Genomic DNA, 25,228 nt, shown 5'->3' with positions numbered 1-25,228 from the left:
GTAATTAGGTGTATGGGTAAGTGAGTGGCTATTTGAGTAGGTGCTGGTGTGTGAGTGGATGTATTAGACAGTGAGTATCTGTGTGAATGGCTGTATGGGTGAGAGAGCAGATATGGAGGGGCTTGTATGGGTAAATAAATAGGTATTTAAGTGGGTGTATAGGTGTGTGAGTGAGTGTGGCTATGCTTATACGGCTGTGTGAGTGGCTGTACAGGTGAGTAAATGGTTGTATGAGTGGCTGTATGAATGAGTGAGTAGGTGTGTGAATGGCTCTATAGAACAGTGAGTGGTTTTGTGAGTACATGTATGGTTTTGTGAATGGGTATTTGACTGCTTATGAGGGTGTTTGAGTGGATTTAGGAGAGGTGGCATTGGTTTGTGAGTGGGTATATGAGTATTTCTGTGGATGATGGGTTCTATTACGTTATTAGATTTTGTATAGAACTCAAATACCCGAAGGTGTCTTGGTGCTGCTTAGGGAATGGAACATGTACCTCAGAAGAGCTGATGACCACAATTGATTAAAATGCCATGTTTTCACAGCTTTCCTGAATTGCAGAAGATTTTAAGAATTTTTAGGATCAATGGGGAGAGAATTCCATAATTTTGCAGTGCATGTCACAATACTTTTACCGCCCAAACAGGCTTTCCTAAATTTGTGGACAACAATGTTTTTTAAAGACAAGGAGTGAAGAGATCTGGATGAAATGTACCCATGGAATTTATGGATGAGGAAGTCAGGTCCGATGTTGTGTAACGTCTTGAAGGCAATGCACAGAGCCTTAAAGGCTATTCTCTTCTTTATGCGTAGCCTATTGATTTGGACAAATGTGCAGGACACTGAGTGGTATTTGGGAAGAACGTAAACTAGGCATGCCGGAGACTGTTTGCATTTGGTTAGCAGTTTTTGCTGCATGTTGATATACAGTCTGTTGCAGTAATCAAGTTTGAAGACGAGGAAGGTGGTTTCATTATTTTAGTCCACTGAAACGCGTCAACGCCCTGGCTGTAATTACATTTGTATTGCACTAAACACTGTTTTGATAATGCCTTGATGATTTACAGGATGTTCAAGTGATATATGTTTACGAATTAATGTACTTCATGACAAATGTGATTGTCTTTTGGAAAGCTCTTTCCGTAAAAAACAAAAAACATATGAAATATGTATTATCAATGTTTTGATTCAGATTCTTTTTTTATTAAATGGTATTTATAAGGGGTCGATATCCAGTTCAGTTTTGTGTCTGTAAATTGGAGTGTGAAATAGGTGAGTATATGTGGAATGTTTCCGTATAGGTGTTCCAAAAGGGAATGATATATTTGACCTTGTAATCAAGTTTGGACAGGATTAGTGATGAAATGACAGATTTTAATGGGTATGTCGGAAAGAATTTTCCTAATAATCTTCAAATGGTAAAAAAAACAGATGAAGCCATTTGATTCACCTGATTTTCAAGGATAAGTTGTTTGTCAAAGACAATGCCAAGATTTCTGACCTTTTCTACAGGAATAGTACTTGGGCCCATGTCTTGTGGCCATCACTCTGAAGACCAGAACATGGTGTTATTGACAACAAATAAAATCTCTGTTTGCCTTGAGCTCAGCCTCAGGCAGTTCTTGTGCATCCAATAACTTATATTCTCCATACAGTTACTAAACTGTGGCAGACACAATAATTTGAGTCTAGTTAGGGGACTTATACACAAATTGACCAGCGTGGGGGCATAGTCAAGCCCCCTCAGGTAAGCCACAAGGAAGATTCAGAGGTTTGGACACAAAATTATCGAAAGTAATATATGTTTCCTGTCAGAGAGGAAAAAAGCTAGAAGAGAGAGGGTAGTGTCTCCAATGCCCAACTTTGGAAGACGGAAAATTAAGATGCGGTGATTAACAATGTCACAGGCCACCGAGAGATCTAAAAAATCAAGATGGCATTATCACCCTTGTCAGTTGTAGTTTCAGTTTATTAATAGTTTGAAATCATGCCTAAAAAGGAATTATAAACAATCTATGTACACACATAATACAAAAAGCACAAATCATATTTAAAAATGTATACTTTTACAAGAAACAATTTTGTTGTCACTTATATACTAATATACTTTACCTGCTCATATACAAGCATTTTAAATAAAAACAATATGTGTTTTACCCATGGGCCTTCGATGTTTAAAACCATTAAAATTTCACCTATTTCATTAAAAAAAATCAAGCCTTGTCTCCCCTACCACAGGAACATGTCTTCCCTTACAGGGTTGACATTAACTTTTAGTCAAATTACAATCCACTTGGGTGGAGAATTTTTATCTCTTGGGCAATTAATCAAAATAGACATTAGATAAATGATTCAGTGCAAAGAGCAATTTTTTATATTAAAAAGTACTGAAATGGTAATAGAGGAGGAATTATAGTTCAACAGTCATCTCTAGGCCATACGCCTTTAGAGAAAACTGACCTTAAAATGTTCTATACTATAAATAACCACTATTAAATGTGCAAAAAGTGTTTTTTCCTTTGTGCAAAATTAGACAACAAAGTACAAAGTGCATGTACTATTTGACACAATACCATTATGAAAAATTACCTTTCCTCACAATACCCTTTCTTATATTGAGAATATAACTAAAACATAATGAACTTTCATATACCCATTCCATATCCCTCATGTGGCAAGCTTTTTGTTTTTAAATTTAAGGGTCATAGACAACGGCCAACAATCTTCCCACTGCATAACACATGGGTATATTTTCATATCCTTAAATTAATTGCAGGAGACCCTTAATATATCGGATTTGAGTCGATCTGAAGGTCGGTAGCAACAACGTTCTTCTACTAGCTGCAAAATTAGTGCAAATCATAAGTAAATGCAAAAAGTTCAGTGGCCCCCCTTTAACAAAAGGGACACACAGCTTTATTCATCCCAGCTTATATACAATGGAAGCTGGTACATGCCCTAATCTAACCTTTTTATGCCCACCTCTTTATACGGGTGCTCTTTATTTCCCATGCAGGTAAGATTTATTATGTCCCCATACCTTACATCCTTTAAATGGCACAGGTTATCTTTCTTACACATGTCTTCTAAATCACTCCTCCTAGAACCCTCCTTAACTAGATGCTTTACCATTTGCTTCTGCTGTGTGACATACAACGCTTGGAGTTCCCCCCTGCTGCAACATCTAGTGATGCCTTAATATCCGGTAAGTTAACCACCCACCTGTCAGCATGCTCCTCCTGCAGGCTGGAATTTATAATTTGCCTTAAGGAACACTCACCCTTTTTAAGAAGACTCAGCCTGTAACTAAGGAGCAATTGAGTGTACGTAAGTAAAAAGTTTGTTAGGCCCAGTTCAAGCCTCAGTGTACTGTTTACAATTCCTCTAGGTAGGCCCAACCATTTCTTCCAGACATTCATTTCAATGATTTGCATTCTTCTTACATATCTTACAGGCAAAATCTTGAACCAGTACAACAGCAAACTAACTTGTTTTGCATTATATGTCTCTCTAAGTACTTCAATGAATATATGACTCAATGCAACATCCATCCTAAATAATGCTCCTGCAAAGGCCTTCACTTGCCCTTCTTGTATTTCCATACATGAAGTACAATTTAAATTATATCTGAAAAGAAGGCCAAGATAGCGATATTCTTTTATACTTCTTCCTCAGAGACTTCATTTAACCACCACTTAGGACTTCTCTTCTGTCCCCTCCCTTTCTTAAAAACCATTACCTTAGTCTTAGCTGCAGTTATTCAAAACAAATTGGACCTGCTATACTCAGGGAATGCATCCAGTTGTACATGCAGGCCAACCAACATCACATCCAACAAAACTATATCATTGGCATAAAACATTACTGGAATGGCCTCATTACCAATTTTTGGTGGAAATACTCGGACCACACTTAATCCTACCAAAGTGTTTACTATGTATACAGAAAACAAAAGCGGGACCAACACACACCCCTGCCTCATTCCATTAGGGGTATGTATGTTTATTGTTAATGCACTATCCCCCCACAATTCCACTCTGGTCCATGAGCCTTCATATAGTTACTCAAAATACTTTATTCGGCTCAACTGAGCCATAAAAGTCATAGCAAATAAAAGAAAACCATACACAGTATTGAAATTCATAGGATTGATGGAAATACTTGTTAAATATACTAAAAACAGGTATTAAAAGACATCTATAACATAAAAGTGTAATTCAATAATACGATCGTACCTTTATGGCACTTAACATGTAATGTAAAACACCGTGTATATCGGTTTTGTTTCTCAGACAGTGCAAATAGGTAAAGGACACAACATGGGATCTAATTTTTAATGCTCGTAATATGGGGCTGAATTGTGCGGTGTAAAATGTACAAAAAAGCAAAGAGTGCATAGTGCTTTGTTCCGCTGGGAAGTCACAGAGACAGCGAGGAAGGGATGAAAACCAAGTACTTTTAAGTTGGAAAGCTAACTGAAAGTGTATAGTTTAGAAATGGAACCGTGTGAGAAGAAACTTGTGCCTCTCATTTATAATAATCTGTAAATAAATTTCAGGGAGTGCAGGTAAGCCCCTAAGTGTTTTTCCTAGCCGTCCTGTTCTAGTCTCTGCCCATATTATTTGTGCTTTTTGATTAAAAAGTATTTTAGTCTGAGTTAGGGGAAAAGTCAACAGACTATCCGGGTTAAGATACAAATTTGGGACACTAAGGGGCCGATAACGATGGCAGAGGGACCGCCACCATCAGCCGTGTGGTGGTGGTCCCTCCACCATCTGACTCCCATTTCCCCTGCATGGTTAGGATGGCGGGGGAGAAACACTTTGTGACCGCAGTGGTCGCAAACACCGCCCTCCACGCTACTGCCACAGGCAATCGTCACGATTGCCTGGTGGAGCGGTCAGCATGGCTAAAATGGTGGCAGTGGAACTGCCATGGGAAGGTTGGTGGAGGCTGGGTTTGGGGGCCGTTGTGAGCCCCCTCTGTGGGGGGGAGGGTGTATGTGCACTGGGGGTACCCTTGGTACCCCCTATATTTTCATGCACAAGGTGCAGGGAAATGCACACCATGTGATTATTAACACCGCAGCAGTTCTGCTGCTAGCAGCTCCGTCTGCAATGTTAATTCGCTGGATGCGACCATCACCGTGGCAGTCGCATCCTGATTTGGGGTGCGGGACCATTACCGCTACGATGGCGGGCGGACTCAAGTCCACACACCATCGTAATTTGCCCCTGAGTCTTTCAAAACTCGTTTTAATATACTTAAGCCATAAGATATCCAGACAGTTGTCCAGCTTCAGATAGTCCTGTAAGATTGACCTACATAGATAGGCTTCTAGGGTTTTTCCAGATTCTTTGCATAACAGAAGCGGTTGCTACTTGACTTAACCATCTATATATTCAAGCCCTTAATTAGAACCTGTTGCAACTTTACATAACCATCTATATAATCAAGCCCAACCTTTTCATGGCAAAATGCCATGGAGGTGGAATGTGGAACTGCCAGTAGTCTTCTTATAAACTTGTTCTCCACAATTTGTAGAGATTGGCCACTAAAATACACCTATAAACCTGTGCCAAATGTTGCAACAGACACACATTTACTTTTAAAGATACCAAGCATTTCTCTAGGTGGTTTGTGGCCTAATCTTATAGAGAATCTTAAAATTGCATCAACTGCTCTTAGGAATTGCCTGGCTCTTACATTCACGAGAAATCACCAGTTAACATCTATATCTAACAGAATTCCCAGACACATAACATGTAAAATGTTCATAATTTCTTCCCTGCCTATTAAAAACATTTTAGTCTTGGCTAGTTTGGGACCACATTTCATTAAAAATTACTTACTTTGGTTTGTTTTTAGTCCTAAATTACTCATAAAACTGTTACTAGTGTCTAGTAAGATCAGGAGACCAGTAACAGTTTGTGAGATTAGGACGGTGTCGTCTGCATAAAGCGGCACTGGAATTTCTCTATCATGGATCTTTTGCTGGGTCTTCCCACTGTTATTGTGTGCTCTCCCAGGAAATTAATATAAATTAAAAATAGAAAAGGTGCCAAGACACAGCCTTGTCTAATCCCAGTGATTGATGGGAAGTCCTCAGATAGATCTCTGTTTCTGCTATACCGCACTCTGGCTGTTTTATGTTCATGTAGACTACTCAGCGGAATAATAATTACTCTCTGACAATTAAATATTGTAGTCCCAAAAGATGCAGTCCAGAAAGTCTCTTCCAGTTAAACTCTTTATTTTTTCAAGAATTTTGATATAACGTGCTCCAACAAGTTTATGTTGATTGGTGCAGTCTTATATATCCAATCAGTTGATTATACAATTTAAAACAGCCGCAGCCAACGCTGGGGGTCGCGTAACTAGTTAGCATGGCCGTTCTTAGTTGGTGGAGCGATTTTTCTGTTTAATTCCCATAATGATCGAGACTCCTCCATGCTAACTAGTTACGCAGCCCCCAGCGTTGGCTGTTGCTGTTTAAAATTGTATAATCAACTGATTGGATATATAAGACTGCACAAATCAACATAAACTTGTTGGAGCAGGTTATATGAAAATTCTTGAAAAAATAAAGAGTTTAACAGGAAGAGACTTTCTGGACTACATCTTTTGGGACTACAATATTTAATTGTCGGATAGTTATTATTATTCTGCTCCTTCCATTCTTGATTGAGATATCTTTGGGATATTAGTGGCTTGAACGGTGGGCCACTGGAGGTGGAGTGGCAGAGTCTATAGACTGAGAATATTGCAATAATTATATTTAATATACTCATTGGTGCACACAAAGTATTAACCCTCATCGTTGTAGTTAGTAGAAATACTCAGTAGGGATATTATTGTGCTATCAATGCCTAATTGGAGCATTATGGTCCACAGCTTTGTGCTGTCTATCATACCAAAAGGCACCTGCTAGGTCCATGATTGTAAGATGGGTACATCAGGAAGATAATTAAGGATTGTTCACCAGTGCCCAGGCCTGGGCAAAACCCAAACTGTAGATCTGAGAGCCTGCATGACTCTGCAGCCCATATTTCCAATTTGGCCAAAAATGCCCTTCGTTGGATCTTAACTGTGCTATCTAGAATGGATATTGGGCGGTAGCAGTGAGGTTGGCTCTTGTCTCCTTTTTTGAATATAGGACGATAATAGCTTCCTGCCAGATCTTAACCACGGGGCATTTAATTGCGCTTGCTATAACACTTTTTTAAATGCACCCCGTTTTCCTTTGAGGAAAATGGGCTGCATAAAAAACGAAAAACTGCTTTATTTAAAAGCAGTCCAATACATGGAGGGCTGCTGACCCCAGCAGGACACCATTCCTGGGAGTGCCCGCCGTTCCCAATGGGGTCGGAAACTGTGACAGCCTCATTAACATTAATGAGGTATGCAATATGCTTTCCCATTGGGAATCGCAAACTGTGTCTCAGACACTGTAGGACATTGGAAATTGGGACTAGCAAATTGCGACTCGCAGTTTGGTGCAATTTGTGAGTCGCAATTTCAAATGGTCGTACATTTTGCCCCCAGTGAAATCAACAGCAAAACATAGCGCAGCTGTTTAATGCTTTTCAAGACAGTTTGCCCTCGGCTGTCCTGGTTGAGAAGGCTACAAACTACTTATTTTGTATATGAGGCTCACTTTTTCCTGCAAAGCAAGTAGAGACATAAATGAGCCTGTGTAATCCTGTAGTATGTCTGAAAACCCATCCCTGAAAGGCTACCTGCTCCATATCGTTTCCCGGGCGGTTTCCATACGTAATTGGTTTCTCTGCCGCACCTGCATTATCCCCATATCAATCTAGTGCAACTACCTTAAAACCTCTAAAAGAACTTGTAAAGCAAACTGGCAATATGGTATTATAATCCAACAGTGATGTAATTTTCTTATATCTGGTGTGTTTTGATGTTTATTCGATTAGCATCTCCCCCGATTTCTTTGCACAACATTCTCTGTATTATATTTTGTGCTATTAGGTGCTGAAGAAAACCACAGTGGTATATTTCCCCTGATGAACTATTCTTCCTTTGCGCCAACTATCTTGAGTACATTCAATCAAGTTTACTACTGGATGGTGTGCACTGGGTTACTGAGCAAACAAAGGTATATTATACTCTTCAGTGCAAATTCATTCACTCTTTGTCATGTCTTCCTTTGCCTTAAATGCCTGGGAAACACGTGCTGCCATCTGATTTTGAGTAAAAGTATATTTGTCAAACACCAGAAGAATAACTCTTCAAATTTAGCACTTTTAAGAGAGCAGCAGATTATATATATGATAGGCATGTGAGAAAACGTAAAACAAACCTTCATCTTAAATGCTGATACCTGATGAGGAAGCTGGAGGAATGGACAGAACCCAAAACCAAGTATCATCTTTGAATTTCTCTGATCCTTTGAGTAGGGGATCGGCGGATCTGTAAGCTGTATTAGAAGTAATGTAAATCACAAGGCTGCTTATGGCCCTAGGAGAGTTACATATCTGCTGATGTGATAATACACAGTATCTTTATATATCTTCACTGTGGGAGTTCCTAATGCTGAGAGAAATGAAGGAACTGATTACTTTAGCACTATGTGTATAGCTAGTAATGACTATTTATACATAGGTCTTTGTTTGAAGACTCTAAAAGTAGAGGCACATTATATCTGTCTTTATAAAGGTGGCCATTACTCTTTGAACACCACTGAAACGAGTCAACAATAGGGATAGACTAAATCCAGTGTACCGGCCAGTCATTGTTATAAAGACACTCGGACCGCATACATGTCTGGCTTTGGAGTTTTTTTACCTGGATTAGTCCATGAACTACTAATAAGTGTATTGTGGTATTTGCTGTCTGCCTCGCACTCTACTTCTTTTGTTTTATCTCTCTTTTAGACTATACACTTTTAATTGTTTTTAATACGTGAATATAGTACTATTTGTAGGATTTATATGTCTGACATAATATCTGTTTTTGATGATTGATATATTTTTGGATCTCCCTCTTGATATGCTGACTATGTAATACATACATTTGTATAAAGATATATATGTTTTATATACTATAGAGATTTATGAATTCTGTATAATGAACAATTGTTTTGGGATCCGACATTTTTTTAATAAAATATAGGAGGCATTCCATTATTAGTCAGTGGTTGTCTTGTTGCATTGCAAATATAGGTATATGGGTTTTTTGTATGATTGACATGAATGGTTTGTGATATATTTGAGATGATTGGTTAAACAAATATTTTATTTGGATACTGAAGGGACTTTATCTTCTTCTTTGATGTAGTCAGGTTGTACGCCATACGCTCATGACAACGTTGTTCCAACAGTGTTCTATCCATTTCTTGAGGGTTTGAGATGTCCATTGCGTAGCAAGAATAAAATAAGGATGCCCACTACCAAAAACAGGATCAAAGGAAGCCCTCCAAAAACGTTTCCAAGTATGGAGTGTATGAAGGCTGGAATTACTCCAAAGATGGTCTAAAAGGTGGTTAAAAGACCTCATTGAAGGCACTTAAATCAGTGTATTATCCCACTCGTATCAGACATGTTTAAAGATACGATAAACCATTTCTCCTAAATGGATCTGGAAGTTCGTATGGACCAGGGCCTCTATCTCTGCTGAAGGCCTTGCAACCTGGAGAGCAAAAGTCTCTCGGCTGAAGTTAAGGCCACATTTTGTTGAAACAACATCACTTTCAGTCTGGAAACATTCAATGAAGGCCACAGTGGTGCCTCCCTAACTGTGTGACCCGAGGGAAACAATACTTGCTTACATCAAGCAACCCTGAAGTTTACTGTGACTAGATATGCGAAGCTTGGTGCCATTTCACAACACCCTTGGTCATTCAGCAATAAATAACTTCTATTCGAAAGTAATTCACAAACCAGATAAATCACAGCAGCTGTGGAGCCCTCCAAGTAGCAAGATAAGTTCACTTCTTTGCACACATTAATCTGCCACTTAAAGCCTTCCCACATCCAGAAGCACTTAGGAAAACTTCAGTGTCCTTGTTTCTGTACCTATATCTATACGGTAACTCCCAGGTTTCCTGTATGTATCCTTCACCTAACGCTTCATACCTGCCTGCTTGGATGTATCTAAGGCAGTTTTGGAAATGAAATATCATGATTTGCAGTGTAATATAGGCATGAATTAACCATTCAGTAGATGATGACTCAGCTACTGTGAAAGGTAACTGCTCTCATTTTTCAAAAAGCAGCATGGTGTACTTTGCATCTCTGCGTTCCATAGTCAACTGTCTTATACTGAAAACAAACTTGTGCTGTTAATGTATCGCCATGGCACGTGGCCTAAACGCAATTATCACAGTGTCCAGCTTAAAAGCATAATGTAGCCCAATTGAGATTGCCCATGTTGTTGAATAGACAAATCTTGTTCCATATGTCGATTGCCGAGGACACAATGTTGTCTGGTGAATAAAAACGTGAAGAAAGTGTGGGCATGCCATTGTCTACCACAGCCAAGGCCTTTTCTAGGTTAATCCTATCACTTTCATGTAATCTCTCAGCAGCATCCTGTTGGGAGACTTTCCACAGTTCATTATAGATGGCATATAAAAAGTATTCTTTATGCGGTTTCTTGGGCCCTAACAAGAAATCCCTAGGATCCATGTTGTCAGCTAGAAGGAACAAGTGTTGTTTCAACTGCTGTAGTGTCGAGGTTTTCAGCCATTCTAGGCTCAACTCCCCAACACTATAAGAAGTCACTACCCCTGGGTCGTCTGTGTTTACATAGCATGGGCCGGGCCTATCGGTACTAAACCTTCTGATGGTACCCTTGAATCTTGATTGACACCTATTTGTGTTGATAGGTCAAACCAACCATCACTTCCAATTGGGAGCTGATGAATTGTATGTACCATTGTGTGTCATTGCACCCAACACCTAACTAATCAGTGTGTCATTCGATATACCTTCAATAGGCATGGGTAAGGGGATATGTGGTGTTTTTAGGTCTTTAATTTTTGCAAACCCATAGCAGATAGTTTGTTGCACTGTTCTGTTCAGGAATATAATCTGTAAAGGTATGAGGCAAGCTCTAAATAAAACCTCAGATCCCTTAACCTGCCAATTTTTCATCCCCAGATTGATTTTGTGTCTATTATGTCCCTTCAATAGTCGAAACCTTGTATAGACAGTTGGGAGATGAAAGGTGCTGAATGTATGAGCTTGTTATTTGTCAGCATCATTTTCTTTGCAGTTGCATTTGTCTGTACTAGCATTATAGTAGTATGACATTTGGGCTGATCAATTGAACCATAAAAAGTGTGCAAATGTTTGTGCAAATGTGACAGAACTACATTTTGGTGGTGTCAGGCAATGTTCCCGTTGAAGGTAAGTGTTTACAGTGCGTGGAACACTAGCTCTGTGCAAAAAGTGATGACCATAATGCTGGTAATAATACATACTGTCGAAGTCAGCTGTGTTATCATACAATTCCCTGTTAAAAAATGCAGCAGATTGTTCGAAATCTAAGAGCATAGTATATAAAGTCTCAGGGCCCGATTCACAGAAGTAACTTAAGACAAAATCCTAAACTTACTACTTTTGGTATTCACAGAATGCACTTACTATTTTTGGCATTCACAGAATGGATTTACAACTACTAACTTTACGTCCGCACTCGCGCCGGAAAAACTGGCCCGGAGGCGGAGCTTCCAGCCCGGAGGCAGAGCTTCCGGCCTAGAGGTGGATCTTCCAGCCCAGAGGTGGAGATTTTGGCCATGACTAAATCTCCGCCACCGGCCGGAATCCCCACCTCCGGGCCGGAAGCTCTGCCTCCGGGACGGAAGCTCTGCCTCTGGGCCGGAATTTCCAGTCCGGGTGCGGACGTAAAGTTAGTAGTCGTAAATCCATTCTGTGAATACCAAAAGTAGTAAGTTTAGGATTTTGTCTTAAGTTAATTCTGTGAATCGGGCCCTCAATGTCCCAATCATCAAAGAGTGTGCTCAGGGTAATGAAATCATTCATTGAGATTTTAAACAATTGTCAAATTTTTAAATGTTCAGTAGGACCAAATATATCATCTGAAACCCAATCCTTAACGATACCATCCAGTACTGGAATTGCTGTAATGTTCACTAGGGACAAGTCTCTTTGTCCACGGTGTGATGACATATGTGGGTTCAAGACGAAGTGCACAGGTCGTACTGCAGAGTGTTGTGGGAGGTAATGTCCATTCAGTAGTAGGAAAAATACAGTTACTATGCCAATCCAAATGAACAGGAACATGATCCCCAATGCAAGCCAAATATATAGCCAAGGGGATGCAAAGAAAGTCTTTTTCAGCCTGCAATAGAATTGTCGAAATTATTCTTTCTTGGAAATGGGTGGCGTCCGTTTTCTCAGGTTCACTTGGGTCCAAAAAAAAGTCATCAAAGTTGATGAAGCAACCAGATGCAGTTCAATATATCTTTGAGAGCTCAGCAGTGTTTGTAGAACTGGCAGTTGTGAAGGCATATTGATATAAAGTTCATTAATGAGCCGAATTGCAATTTGCGGTTCAAGTTCATTTGGATGTTGTTCTGTTTCAACAGGTGTGTTTCGTACTCCGTTGTTGGCTATCCAGGCATCTTGCGCAGAGGAGTCTTGCAATGTTATTAGTCTTTCCATCTGAACTTCTTGTATAGTAGCGAGAGGAGATGTACGGCTACTCAGGACTCCCTCCACGTGGCCTGTGTGGTTTGATCAGATCAATGGAGACAAATCTTTTTTCTTTTTTGCTGGCAAGTGGCGGAAGAAGTACTGTTCTTGTTCCTTGAACCACCAGGACAGGTACTGGTATTCTGTAGGATGGCCCAAACTCTTTCCTGTCCACGATTTTATCTCTGACCAGGTCCCTAATCTTTAGGACCCAGACAGCTCTTCCCAGAACCAGTTTCACTTCCCCAGTGATGGATCGTTTTACTTGGATGTTGCTTTGTAGTGCCTGGAATTCATTGAGTTCCTGTAAAACAGCCAAACGATCATTCAATTCAAATGGTTTTACATCCGCCACTGTGCTGGCACAATCGAGGTCAAGTACCCACATTCTTGTCCCAAACAGGATCTCATAGTGGGAACGTCCTCCCAAGGATTTCTTTGCATATTGTTTAGTGTCCTCTGGACCCCGTATAGGTGATTGACCCAACTACCACCCGCACCTAATACCCTTGTTGTTAAGGATTGTTTTCGCTCTGGTTTTTCTTCTCCACCAACACATTTCCCTCTGGATGGTAGGGGGAGGAGTACCACAAGGCCATGTCCATACTTTCCATGGCTTCCTTGTAAGCCCGAGAGCTACACGCAGGGCCACTCTAAGAATTTAGCATGCCAATTGCGTATGTCCTGATGAAGACTCGCAAATCCTTTATTACAGTTTGAGCGTCAGTCGAGCACTGAGGCCAGACCCATAGAAATCTAGAGCATGAATCCACTGCCACCAAGATGTACTTGGAAGGCCAATCCGAATTTAAGGGGCCGCAATGATCCAAATAGACACATGCGAGAGGTCTGTCTGAAATGAGTAATGATGTTTGCAGTGGCCGTGCTACGGTGGAACCTTTCATCTGCTGACAGATGTCTCACTTTAAGACATAACCCTTGGTGTGTTTAGACAAACTTGGCCACCAGAATCGCTGCTTCAGTAATGAAATTGTAGCAGTGACTCTTCCGTGTCTGGAGCTCAGACTCTCGTGTGCAGCTAGTATTAAACCTAATCTGCGATCAATGTTTGGTAAAACTCTATCCCCCACTCTTGGAATTTGAGCATACAGCGTATTTTGCGCATTAATTTATAGGAATATTTGAGTGGAAAGCCTTTCGGAATGGCAGAGCCTTTCTTTGAGGCGATGACAGCTATCAGTATGTCTCCATCTATCCTTGTGCTGGAACGAGTGATTGCAGCAACGGCAGCATTTCGCACTGTCGCCTCAGCGGCTTCATCAGCCAATGAATTCCCTTCAACGTATATGCCAACACGCTGGTGACTCAAGGTGTGAATAACTTGAGCCCGTGGCAGGCATGCTTTCAGCTTTGCCACTTGTTCCCATAGCAAATTATGTTTAATAGTGCAACCCTTGGAATCTCTATACCCATTCTGGCCTCAGTAATGAATATATTCATTATAGGACTGCACACAGTAAAACAAATTGCACACTATCAGTGGGGGGAATTCCTGATCCCTGTATTGTATTGCTAGTATCAGGGCTTTCAGCTCTGCCAACTGTGCTGTTCAATATCCCAGAGATTGAGTAGTTGTATTGCTGGGATGGAACTTACCATCCTGCACACGTCCCTTCACTATAGCACATGCTATGGCAGGCTGAGCAGAACCATCAGTATAAATGATGTATTCATATTTCTCCAGAGGCAAGATTTCATTTGTGAGAGGGTATTCTTTTTCATACTCCAGGAACGCTTGTATTTTGAAAGTAGAACCGTATTTGTAATCTAAATCAGTTGCAATGAGAGAATTAGTCCATTGTATCCATCTCGGATACGGTGCTTTAGCATTTGGAATGCTCGCTTTGGTAATAGATTCTAAAGTTGGTACCAGGGTTACAACAAAAACGCGTTTCCCCTGTGCTAGTGCTCTTTCTCTCACTACAGCTGTCCGTACTGCGTCAATATTTTTTCTGTTGCAGCAAATCTCATTCAGCGTTTGTGTATAAATGTGCTTTGTATGCAATTGGAACTGTCTCAACTTCATTGAAAGTGATATAAGTATATCATGATAAACTGGGGATGACCAGGATCACCGAGTTAGTGGTTTTTACACGTGTGCAAATGTTTGAACGCTATCATGTCAGCCTGAACTGAATGTAGAGTATTTGTGTGTTGCTGTGTCCATTAAAGTGGAGTGAAATCAGTTCTGATATAGTCGTAGAAAGGTTTTACTCTTTCTACATAATCTAGAATGTATGTTCTTCCAAAATTTAGAAATCCTAAAATGGATTGCAAACCTTTGAGGGTCTTAGGAGGTTGGAGCAGTGCGTACTTTTCTAAAACATTGGCTGCCAGGCTCTTGCCTTCACTTGACAGCTTGTATGTCGTATCCCAAAAATAGGACATTGAGATGGGCAATTTTTGATTTTTTTAAAATTAAATTTGTAGCGTAAATTGGCAAAACCCACAATTTTGTTGTTCACCCTGCTCAAGTGTTCAAGTAATTCATCGTTTGTCAGATAGATATCATCTACATAGGACACTGCCTACTCGTCACATGTATGCAATAATTCTGACACTCTTGCCGAGAATAGCCTTGGGCTGTTCTTATACCCTTTTCTGCTTTCTGGAGCTATATTGTGGCAGAAAAATCCATTTGAGATATCTTATGTTGTGTTGTATTTTTTCTGCACAATGGTATTCATTAATGCGGCACTATGTGCATTTTGAACTGCAGGTGCATGTGTTCAAATGTCAGTAATCTAAAACTAGACGATATGTATTGTCATGCTTTCATTACTGAAAACAAAGGATTATTCATCGGTGAGGTGAAAGTCTTAATCACACTTTGGTATTCAAGTTGGTCTAATATTTCTTTGACCTGTCTTTTTGCATACTTTTTAATGGGGTACTGTCTCTGTGGATATGGAGTAGATTTTAATGGAATGTCGTGGTGAGTAGACTCCACGTCCCACCCTGCATGGTTACAGTATAATGCCGGAGCTAACGCTAGCACCCACTCCTGCGCATATGAATGTTTTAGAGATTCTAAAACCAGGTCGGCAAAAGCAGTCAAAATGACGCTTTCCCCTTTTGGGCAATCCATCACAAACTCTGGCGGCCAATCTCATTCTGCTATCAGTATGTCATAGCCATATGTTAAGTTCTCCCAAAAGAGACCTTTAACCTTTCTCTAGATGTCCCCCTCTATTTGAAGTGTAATTTCATACAATCTATGTGGGACACTACTCTTGTCTCAGGTGTTTTCACCGTGATGTGTTCATTCAATACTGCTGTCACCAGAAAATCCTTCAGGTTCTGGTTAGCTATTGTTACTTCTGCCGCACTGTCTAGCATCAGCAGAGCTCATTTCCCATTCAGAAGCTGAGTCCTCAGTAACTTGGGCATGTCTAATTTTTAAGCCAGCTACTTTCTTCTTTTTAAATTGAGGTTTTGCTTTAGGTTGCTCACCCTGTTTGATAATATAATCAGAATTTTAATGTGTTTCCATTTTTGGCTTTGGTCAATCTTCTTGCTTTTGTTTTGATCACCCGTTCCTTTCTGAGCTTTTTGATGACCCCTGAAAGGAACTAAAGGAACGACAATATATCTGTAAAGCCTGACTATGTCTTTGTATATTCAATGGACTGCATCCACTGGTAGTGTATCTATCTGTGGATGTGGAGCATATGCAGTTAAGACTGGCCAGGTCACTCCTTCTATGATGAGCGGACCGAGTCTCACGATGGATGTTGTGTGGGAGGGCATCTTTAAACCAGTTTCTGTGTTGTTTGTAAGTTAACAGGACTTCAGTGTCTTTGTATAGAATGTATTCTTTTGGTGGTTCAACTACAATGTATGTGTGGAACAATTTAGTCTCTGGATTGGCAGGCAGGAAGTAGTGTAGTTCCTATTTCCCTTATAGGCTCTGCGCATTGGAATAATATACACTATAGTTTTCGCATAGGAATAAGGTCAGTATGCTCCTATGGAGTACATTAAACTTAATTACTTGTGTGTGCCAGCTAACTCAGAGGTCACTAGAAACTTCTCGAATGAACAAGAAGGGATTGGTTTCTGACAACCGCATAAACATGACAACTTTGTTTCCCTTAGGATCGGAAGGCGTCTCAGAATCGTGGAAACAATAGATAACAGTTTCAGTCAGTCAATCGTGCATGCTTAGTTTCTCCAGAGTCACATAGAAATAGATAGATGGCCGTTTCAATAAAAGGGTTTATTGAACAGTCTTGTTTCTCATGTAAGAGATATGAGCTGATACAATTGTTAGACAGTAAGCAAGATATAATACGCACAGCGTAAGCAGTAAGAAGAAATAATACTGCAATAGCATTGTCTTTTAGCTATGACATAGATTCATATATACATACATAAATTACACAGGCTATAAAGTGAATACTCGTCTGATGCTTCTAAATAGTTCTACCCCAGTGTACCTAATCTAAGTGTAGTACGAGGTAAGAAGTAGGTGCTGTTTTTCTATAGTATGGTATATACTAAGTTTAGTATGCCAAGAATCCCTCTAGGTTCTAGTCAGCTCCATACCTTAGAATGAGAGAGGGGGGAATCTCTTTCCGGGTCTCAAACTCTAACACCCCGCAAAGGGAGTCAGAACACTGGTAGCTGGATTCTCTGCGAGCAGGGATGACAGCGTCTGGTCAGTGCGTCAGGCCGGGATATGGTCTCTTCCAAAATTGCCGTGGCAAACCGTGCAGTCAAGTCATGCTGAGTCGTGCCGTGGTTTGCCATGGTAAGGGAAGGTATATTTATACCTGGAAGGTGCTTAGGAATGCTAGCATTGACATAAAGCCGGGCAGAGGAAAACGTCATGGATGAACCCCTAAGGAATAGTAGTTCATGCATAATAGATGAGTTCTTGGAGAAATCAATAATCCTAGCTAGGGAAAGTTCCGTTCAGCCTAAAGGTCTGGTTTCTAAGAACTCGTTGTAACATGGGATGGACGGATGTAGGTGACATGCCTGTATTTGGATAGCATGTCTAATGCCTAAATAAGGACTGAGATTCTATGCCTAAATAAGGGCAATGCGAATTGTGCCTATATAAGGACATGATTCAGGGAAACCTATATACAGGGATCGAAATCGAAACACAACAGGGAACTGAACCGAAGAATAGAATACCTCTAATACGAACACCTTCTGTGCCTCAATCACGAAGGTAACACAGGCACCTGTTAAGGGTACGCCGTGTTCCATCAGCTTCATAGTTACTGTATGTCTGGAATTTTCTGTGATGTTTAGAGCATTTGCAAATTTGTCTTCTCCCAAGCCCGAACCACCACTAGATGACTCTGTCATTCTCAGAAGAAGGAAAGTTTTAATTACTAAGGGTTTTGCTCAATGTGAAAACTTTTATCCTTACAAGCTTGTTAAACCTTCAGACAATACACAGAGTATATCTGCTCAGCTGAGGTGGATTTCCCTTCCCACTTCAGACGTCTCTCAAAAAGTGTGAGTAGGGCTTTCGCAGAAAGCACAACTGAACTACTCAGATTTTTATTGTTAATATAAGAACAAAACAAATGTTGGCGTTGCCATGTCGTGTAGTTCCTAGGAGTCCCCCAGGACCTGCGCGTTTTGGATGAACTAAACTGAGGGAGTGGTTTCCCAACCGCTTCCGGACAACCCCACAGGATATGTCAGCTGTTAGGCCAGCTATCTCTACAGTACCACTACCACACCACTGTATCTTACAGTGGAGTAGGTAGTTTCTGGCAACCACTGAACATGACAACCCTGATTCCTCAGGGATCATGGAAAACAGTACAGTACTTTTTGCTCAGACACTCATGCTTGCTTTCTCTCAGAAAATACACAGGATGGTGATTAGGACATTTAAATAAACATGTCTTGGTCCAGTGACAGCTTTGTGTAAAACATATGTGCTGCGACAATCAGGAGACAGAAGCCTTTGAAAGACATTGCTACTATCATAATAGTAAATAGTAGATACATTTCTACAATAGTGCTAATAGGATGAACATAAGCAGTTCCGAGAAAAACAGTAGCACTTGCAAATTCCTAAAATGCGTGCTCTAATTAATTTGCATAAATGTACCTAGCCTAGATCTGTATGTGTAGCATGTACATGTATGTATATATATGTATATTCACTGACAAAACCATAGGTTTCAGGCACCTTATAGTTAGAAATTAGAATTTAAAGAAACCATAGAAATTTACTGAAAAAAACATCGTTTTTAGGAATGTTATAGTTAGTTGGACATTTCACTCGTACAAAACCATAGAAATTCCGGCGTTATAGTTAGTTCAGCTAACTATAACTCGCGCCCCCACAATGCACTGCTGATGACGTCACCTATTACATCATTCATGTCATGGTCAGTGACATCACTGATGACATCTCAAATGACATCACTGATGACATGATCCACGTGAAAATCAGATGCACCTCCTCATACCTGAATATAACCTTTGATACACCCACTCTAAAATACAGACAACCATTTAAAAAAAAATAGACACATCAATACCAGTTACTAAATATGCACTGACTGATTCCTAGTAACCCTGGGCGAGACACTACGCTTCGCCCACGTAGTGTACGTAGCGCTGCCTGCTTTGCAGTTTTTGAAGTAGGCGAAGCAGGCTAGCGCTACGCACACCCAGGGCGAAGCGTAGCTGCCTGCCGCTGCCACCCGCCTCCCGCCCGCCCTCTTTTTAAATCAAACCCCCGGATTTACAATAAATAGTAAATTAAAGAAACTTACCTAAAACGCGGCGTCTCCGGGACTCCCTCTTCCATTTCAAACATCTTCTGACTAATGCGCATGCGCGGACGCCCGCGCATGTGCATTTCTCACAAGAAATGCGCATGCACGGGCGTCCGCGCATGCGCATTAGTCAGAAGAAGTTTGAAATGGAAGAGGGAGCCCCGGAGACGCCGCGTTTCAGGTAAGTTTCTTTAATTTACTATTTATTGTAAATCCGAGGGTTTGATTTAAAAGGAGGGCGGGCGGGAGGCGGGTGGCGCGTAGTGGGGCTACGCGAAGCACGTAGTGTGCGTAGATTTGGGCACACTACGTGCTGCTTCACGTAGCCCCACTACGCCCACTACGCCCACCCTTAATTCCTAGGTCTACACACACATCTACTCATTCACCCATACAGTCACTCATACATGCAGTCACTCATCAATACAACACTATCATATGCACTCATACACCTATACAGACACTCACACAGTGCCACATATCCAGAGTTACTCACACACTTAGTCAGTCATGCAAAGAATCAATCATACTTCCATTTACTCACCGATACAGTTATACAGACACAACCTTACTTATTCATACAGATACTAACACATAATTACTCTCTTATAAAATCACTGATACAAATACACACTCATCCATGTAGCCACTCTCACAATTACTGACTCTCACATATAGTTATTTATATACACCATCACTCACATATACTGCCTTTTACATATGTAGTTACCTACACATGTACCACTGAGACATCCATTCACTCACCAAGACACCCATACACACTCACCCACCCATACAGCTGTTTCCACATGCACTCTTGAACCTGTACACCCAGTGAATCAACCCCTCACACATCTATGCACAGAGTCACACACCTCCCACCCACACACACACACACACACACACAAAGGCAGTCATACAAATACTCAGGCAAGCAATCAATAACCCATATAAACACTCATGCAGCTACTCACCAACCTGAGGTTCTGGACTTTTAAGAGTCCAGAGGTGTCAGGGAAACAACACCCAAAGACCCCTGAGTTCCTCCTGTCTCGGTGCACAAATAAACAGAGACACGGGCTTCTCGATGGTGGCGTCAAAGACCAAAGTTTATTTACTGCAGGGACACAGAAGTCATAGGAACCACACAGAGGCAGAATCTACGAGACTGTTCAAATTGCGTTAAGTGGGTTACTCTTTAAATACACGCAAAATGTCTTTAGGCTACATTACACGAATATTTCTCATGCCCAACCCGGTATCCCAAACAAACAGTAAATAGACATCAAACAATAATTAGTCGTAGGATTTCGGTATTCGATCAGATCCCCTTGTCAGTTTTCCATTCTTTACCCGATCCTCCCCATCATAAAAATCGTAACCTCCCCAATGTAAAAGCCCAGAAGGAGAGGAGCAGAGCCAGGTGCAAAGGATTGAAAAGTAGGATAAGAGGTGTTTATGGATCATAAACGGGCATGGCTACCGTCTTCGGCCTTTCAGTCAGGACAACGGACACGAGAACCAGTATAGCAGGGCTGGCCTCAGGCAGGGGAGGCAGCTTGATTCTGCCTAGTCATGTAGTGTCAGCCTTTCTCGGGGCTCGGCTTACGTGTCCTTAACAAGGTGACTCTGCCGGGGTCATCGCCCGTTCATTGACTATGTGAGGGCAAGAAACAAAATGGATGCCGTAACTAAAATGGATGCCATGACTTTACAACAGAATGCCCTATTTCTCAGTGAATTCATGCTAGTTGAGTAGCGAAAACACTGTCATGCATGTAATGGATCATTTGCGGTTCATTGGTACCAAAATCGTGTCAGTACTACGATACCGAATTCACGGGTTCGGATCGCTACAGAACCTCAGACCGTCCTTTTGCCCTTACATAGGCAATAACTCACTCTATGTCAGAATCCATTTCTATGTTCATCAGGTCACTGATATGTTGTTGGAGCATTACTCTATCCCGTGGCGTATCTCTAAAAACAGGTGGTCTTCTTACGCATGTTGAAATGCAGACGTTACATAAGGCAGGACCACACTGAACAATGAGACAGCACGAAAATAAAAATACTAATGCAACACCAGTGGCTATCAGAACCTTCCATCCCCACGCAGACAACAGGCTCCAGAACCATCCCATTAATGACCAGTCACCTTCCTCTACATGAATAGAGTCAGAGATCTTATGTAACTTAGAGATGGCCTTGTACACCGTTGGCGCATTATCTGGGATAAAAACACAGCAACTCGATTGGATCATCTTACACACTCCACCTCGATCTGCAAGTAAAACATCAAGAACCATACGGTTCTGTAACGTCATGAGGCGATCCGCTTGAAGCTCAGCTGTCAGGTTACTAAGGGCACCCGCAGTTTCGGTGATAGTGGATTCAACTACCCGTGTTAGTTGACGTAGGTTTCTACTGTTGGCCATAGGCCCCCAGAACGGAAGGAAACCTTTGAAGAAGTCTCCTGCTTCTTGGCCAGTAGTATCATCCTTACTGAAAACACCTCTCACAGCTCTAGTTTTGTGATAGTCCGGTGTAGCAGTGTGTGTCGGAGGTAGCAGTTGAGCGATATAACATGAGCCTGAGAAGTCAGCAGGCAGCCATGTGTATGCTCTGTCTTGGCAAACAAAATAAGTACCCTTAGCAGCTAAGAAGGCAGGGGAAGACTGTGACGGGAAAACATATGTTTCGATACAGTCACTCTTCCCTAGTCGAGCTTTCGGATTCCTCCCATTTCCTTGCAAACAGACCTGACCTTGGTGGGGTACGACCCAGATCGGAGTCGAGCTTTTACGTTTGTTCCCACCCAGAGTAATGCCATATTCCGTAACATTCCAACCCATGTAAACTCGCAATTCATCCTTGGGAATGAACGGAGTATTATTGACATCTCTAACCATGTCAGTGATTCCTTTTACCAAGGCTCTATTAGCAGAGTTATACCGAGTGGAACGCGGAGGTCGTGGAGGATAGGTCTCTAGGGCATAAGCGAACATGGTCTGAAATGCCCAGAATGATCCATTATAACTAAAGGGCAGGACCAGATAAGGGATGCCCTTGTCCATGGTATGTGGTATCAAGCCACACACCCAGCAGTTTGTTGTGTTAACCACTAGTTGATGTTGGTGCAAGAGCTGAATGAAAGTGTTATTTATAAACTCAGAGCGTCGAGCTTGCTCGTGGGCAGGAAAAGGGTGGAAAGAATGAAGAGAAACAACAGTCGGAGAAACAGGAACATGGGGAGATACTGTAGATGTAACAGGTGTAAAGATCAACTGAATACCAAAAATAATTCCTCCTACCAAAGTTATCAAAACAATTAGAAGTGTCAGAGTACATTGCATTAGAAAACATTTGCTATACAATATGTCATATAGCTTTGTCTTGTGCACATTTATGACATTAACCCGTCGCAGTTCACGAAGCTCCATCTTCTACAACCGTTTGCAACGGATGGTTTGTACCTGTTAAAGACTTGCCTCTGTTTACCCCGGGAGTTCCCAAGATAGACAGAAGAAACCGACCTTATGTCTGATTCCCTGCAAATTAAAACAAGGCACACGTTACGACCCTACGGTAACCCAGACGGCAAGGTGAGAGAAACAATAAAAACAAAAAGATAAAAATTTAGAGCAAACTTCCTGACTGAATGGAATGCAGTAAGATCAAAACAGTTTTCAAACGGAAAGGCAATTATGCAATGTCATTGGTTCATAACATGAGAACGTAGATTATATCTGTACTTTCCGGGTCTTGTCTGATCTTGAAATAGCTGGTCTACAGGTGCGGAAATGTTCGACTCCACAGGTGGCAAATGTTCACTTTGTACAATACTCGGTCCAGGATTCAAAGGAGCGGTTCCTGCTGAGGTGTCAAAGTTCTGTGTTTCAGTTCGTGGGTGGTCCGTTATGTACTCTGCATCACTGAAAGGGATGTGCCTAGGAACAGGTTCTGTCTCGGATACACCAAGTCCCTGTCTAACCCAATTGTCATAGGGGAGTGGGAGAGGGACACGCTTCGTATGGCTAGCGTGCACCCAATTTTTCCTTCCAGCTAGGCGTACTGCAGTTCTTGTTGTGAGGAGTACCTGGAACGGACCCACGAATCTTGGCTGGAGGTTCCGAGTTCGTTCAAAGTTCCGAACTACAACTTGGTCGCCTGGTTTCAACGTGTGGCCTGGACTCTCTGGCAGTTTAGGCAAGGATTCGAATACCTGTTGATGAATAAGGCTTAATTTAGCAGTCAGATCATAAAGATAATCAATCAACATTGGGTATTCAATCTGTTTGAATTCCTTTGGCCTAGGGACTCCCCAGACATTAGCAGGACGACCGAACACAATCTCATATGGGCTAAGCCCTACTCGAGAGTGTACAGTCGCTCTGGTGGACAGTAGAGCTAAAGGCAGTGCGTCTGGCCAAGAGAGACCAGTGGAAGCTTGAATTTTAGCAAGTTTCAGCTTCAGGGTGCCATTGTACCCTTCAACCAAACCCGCTGATTGTGGGTGATTCGCACTGTGGAATTGATTAATACCCAGACCCGCACACACACTCTTCATAACTTTCCCTACAAACTCACTTCCATTGTCCGACCAAACAATCCGTGGCATACCATACCTGGGGAAGTATTCTTTGAGGAGGATTTTGGCAGTGGACATAGCAGTGTTATCCTTCAACGGATATGCCTCAATCCATCTTGAAAAGGCACAGACTACCACTAGGACGTATTTAAGATTGTTACACCTATCCATGTGGATATAATCCAACTGAATCACTTCAAAGGGACAAGAAGGGGGAGCAAAATGACCAGTTGGGGTTGGGGTTCCCTTGCCAGGATTATGCATCAGGCATATCATGCAGTTTTTCACCACTCTTTCCGCACACTTAGTAATTCCATCGTTCTTCCATACTGGAGCTAACATTTTACAGATCCCTTTCGAACTGATGTGCGCCGCTCCATGCGCCATCGTGACTACCGCAAGTACATACGCATCAGGTAACATCCAACGTTGCTGTTCGGACAAATCAACCCAACATCCACTTGAATCCATTTTACCCGTTTTCTCCTTCCATTCATTCTTCTCATTCTCAGTTGCTTCATTCTGGATTGCCTTCACACTTTCAATCGTATTCTCACACATCCCTGATTCAGCAATCCATCTTGCAGACGTTGCAACATACATTCGGCTCGTCATGTTCTTGGCCGTCTCTTTGGCGACCTCATCAGCAAACGCATTTCCACGGCCAACATCATCCGTAATCTTCCGATGTGCACTGCATTTCACAATCGCAACTTCATTCGGTAGGGTCAGAGATTCCAATAGATCACTGACTAACTGTCCATGTTGGATCTTAGTCCCATGGGATGTGAGAAAACCTCTTTCTCTCCAGAGACGTCCAAAGTTATGTGATACGCCGAAGGCGTATTGGCTGTCAGTAAACACATTCACTCTCTTTCCCTCAGCTAAAACGCACGCTCTTGTTAGTGCAATTAATTCTGCAGCTTGGGCAGAATTCTGACTTACTCTTGCAGTCTCAACAATCGTACTCAAAGTCGTAACTGCATACGCGGCCGTCACATCACCATTCTGTGGTAAATAATTTAATTACCGGGACTTAATTTGATACAGAAACATAATAAAATAGCTCAGTAAATAAGAGGCAGAATCCGTGGTATTAGAGGTTCGGAATGGGCTTTATTCCAATGGTCAATTATAATCGGTTGCTCCAAGTTCCATCACCACGAAGGTTCAGGAAGTG

At 41.5% G+C, this 25,228-nt stretch overlaps 1 long non-coding RNA gene across 2 annotated transcripts in view; it reads left to right on the top strand.

The window, feature by feature from the left end:
- The window catches only part of LOC146829454 (uncharacterized), a 135,118-nt gene that overhangs the window by 13,662 nt on the left and 96,228 nt on the right, over positions 1-25,228 (top strand). For both annotated transcript variants that reach the window (XR_014961988.1, XR_014961989.1), the window contains exon 2: positions 7,991-8,117. This is a non-coding gene — a long non-coding RNA (uncharacterized LOC146829454). The remainder of the gene's footprint in view (positions 1-7,990; positions 8,118-25,228) is intronic.

Source organism: Triturus cristatus, chromosome 5_2 (assembly GCF_964204655.1).
Source record: "Triturus cristatus chromosome 5_2, aTriCri1.1, whole genome shotgun sequence".
Taxonomy (NCBI): Eukaryota; Metazoa; Chordata; class Amphibia; order Caudata; family Salamandridae; genus Triturus; species Triturus cristatus.
This window is presented reverse-complemented; position numbering and strand designations above follow the sequence as displayed.